Genomic DNA, 2,836 nt, shown 5'->3' with positions numbered 1-2,836 from the left:
CTCTGATTATGTTATGACCCCTTAGACTCCTATATATAGAAAGGAGGTATTTTCAATTGTATCATCCAAGAATTGTTCATTTATGTAATGTAAAGGAGGCTGCCCCCTTGAAGAGGGTGAATTCTAAGGCATTGATCTATCTTTTCTATCTTTTCTTGAGCTGGTTTCATAACACAGGAACATGCTTTTACTAAAGTACATTATGAAGGAAGATCATAATCAAAATAAAAAGACACTTTGTTTCTTCAGTAGGAGGTAAATCTTCATGTTTCTCAGGATCCAATGGTAGATTTGTTACAGTCAGTAGTGAAGGTGATGATTGCAGTATTCAGTGACAAAGGAGATCATGGTCAATCATGTTTTTGGATGCCTAGTCACCAGTATCTGTTGTTGACCAGGAGATCTACTCAGGAGAATCAATCAAGAAGGCATTTGCTTGATTGGTTACATTGGCATTTTGATATAGTTTGATTGTATATTGCCTTGTAAGAAACACAGGTGGTCATGTATTACCACCAAGCTTTAAGTTTTAAGTTCAGGTCTTAGTATTTTCAGTTAGTTTGTAGAGTCAAGCTTTTTCAGTCATTTCAGTTTCACAATTGAGTCGGTTTGAGTCAGGTTTCAGTCAATAAATCAGTCAAAGTCTTGTGTTGTTTGTTGAAATAATGACTCCATAGCCCAATGGATGAAGGCACTGTCTGCTCTCCTAAAGAGCTGCTATTCTTGGCACCTTTAGAGAGCTACCATCTCCATTGGATCCAATGTTAGAGTCGATCTGGTTATCCCTCCGTCAGAGATCAAAACTCTTTTTGCATTTCATTTTTAGGTGTCTCACTTGATTCACTCAATTGCATTTCGCTAGGGACATGCCATTATCTGATGGAAGGGTTTCTCCACTCATTTCCCTCATGATTGTGCCTGCTGGGTTGGTCAAAATTTATCAAAGTTCATCGGAAGTTGATTTCAGTCATTTACAATCATAGATTGTGCTTTAGTCAAATGAGAGTCATTTTAGTTTCTAGGTCTAGGGTTTGATCTTCAAATAACACCCACAGGTCATGAGGATGTCTTCAATAAGCTTTCATATCAAGATTTTCATCATTAATAATGCTCAAGGATGTTTCTTCTTCAAAACTCTATTTTGAAGAAGGAATCGTTAAATTTTAATGTTTGTAATAAATTTGTAAGTTTATCATGGAGTACTTCAACTGCAGCCTCTGGTCATCCTTGGCCAAAGTCCACCGCCAATCATCCCTGCAAGAAGACAAAGAGTTTCATCATTCAAAAATTCAAAGGAAGCAAAACAGCGTTGATGAGAAATGTGAAAGTTTCAAACTTTACAAAGTGAGTTTGCCAAATCAAAAAATCAAAGTCATTGAAACATTAAGATATTTTCAGTGTTTATACAATTCTTTTGCAAGTCAAGAGACAAGCGTGAAAGCCAAAGAAAAATGTGGAAAGGCGAAGTCAGTTGTTTGGAAGGCAAACTCTATGTCAAATCCGGGCGTGGCGCACTAGGCAACTGGCGCTACGCATAGAGCCGATTTTCTCAATGCAAATTTGCAGTGATGTGGCGCACATGGCACGTGTGGTGCACTGGGTGTGCGTGCGGCGCACAGAGCCCCAAGGGCGAAACTCATCTTTGCTCCATAAAAACTCAATGGAATTTACTTCATTTTTCTCTAAATACCAATGGAGCGCCCATTGCTCAGCAAAAATGCAGACGAGCTGGAAATTGCTCTGGCGAAGGATTTAATGCTAAACAAAACACCGATTATGACAACAGTGAACAAAGCATGGATGGAGCCCAACAGCCTTATAGACTTGTTACTCGAGAGCTTTCGTATTGGTGAGGGAACACAGGAACTTTTGGACTATCTCCTCATTGTTTCCTTAGATGAGAGTGCCTTCAAACGCTGCAAGGAAATACATCCCCATTGCTTTGATTTGAGGACAGAAGGGGTTGATTTTTCAGGCGAGAAATTTTTCATGACTGAGGATTACTTGAAGATCATTTGGAGAAAAATAGAATTCTTGAAGGACGTGGTACAACACAGATTTAGTTTCGTCTTCACTGATGAAGATGTGCTATGGCTCCGAAATCCATTTAGAAGGTTCTCAAGTGAGGAAGAATTCCAAAATCTCTTGTGATAGATGAGACTATGATCCTAGCGATGTCAAAAATTTACCAAATACAGGTTTTACATTTGTTCGTTCCAATAAAAGAACAATCAACATGTACAATTTATGGTACAACTCCACCCAGCGCTATCCTGGGAAACATGATCAAGATATGTTCAATGGGATGAAGTTCTTAAACGAATTTACCGAGATCGGGGTTAATCTATTGTTTCTTGATGTAGTGTATTTTAGTGGGTTCTGTGACACAAGGGCCACATTATAACACGTGTGCACTATACATGCTAATTGTTGCAAAGGTTTAAAGGCCAAGACTCACAACATGAGAGCGACTCTTGAAGAGTGGATGTTATTTAGATTAGACGTTGCAAGAAGAAATGAAATCCACTGGAGATCTCGAGATGAATGCAGAGCGTCTTTATAAGGGATAATTGAAAGCTCAAACAAAATTGTAGTTGGGATCGTTCATTGACCATACATTCTTCCCTTTATTAAAGGCAAAATTTTAGTTTAAAAGCTATTTTTATTAAAAATGGTTTTTTTTCAAACTGTAAATGGAAGTGAATAGATAGTCAAACCCAAATTAAATGGAGAATATCTACCATAGCAAAGAAATAGGATTGAAGGCCTATTTTTGTCTTTAGTCATGATTCAATGAGATTCATGCTACAATATTTGCCCTGAATAATGTAACGTT

General features: G+C 37.9%; 1 pseudogene; it reads left to right on the top strand.

Annotated features, from left to right (window-relative positions):
- Nucleotides 1–1,692: 1,692 nt before the first annotated feature.
- Nucleotides 1,693–2,563, top strand: LOC149172102 (uncharacterized protein At4g15970 pseudogene; annotated as a pseudogene).
- The last annotated feature ends 273 nt before the right edge of the window (nucleotides 2,564–2,836 follow it).

The sequence above is a fragment of the Pinus tabuliformis genome, chromosome 4_2 (assembly GCF_031772625.1).
Source record: "Pinus tabuliformis cultivar Carrire ecotype Pingquan chromosome 4_2, CPIR1, whole genome shotgun sequence".
NCBI classification, from domain to species: Eukaryota; Viridiplantae; Streptophyta; class Pinopsida; order Pinales; family Pinaceae; genus Pinus; species Pinus tabuliformis.
The sequence above is the reverse complement of the archived record's forward strand: the minus strand, read 5'-3'. Positions and strand labels throughout refer to the sequence as shown.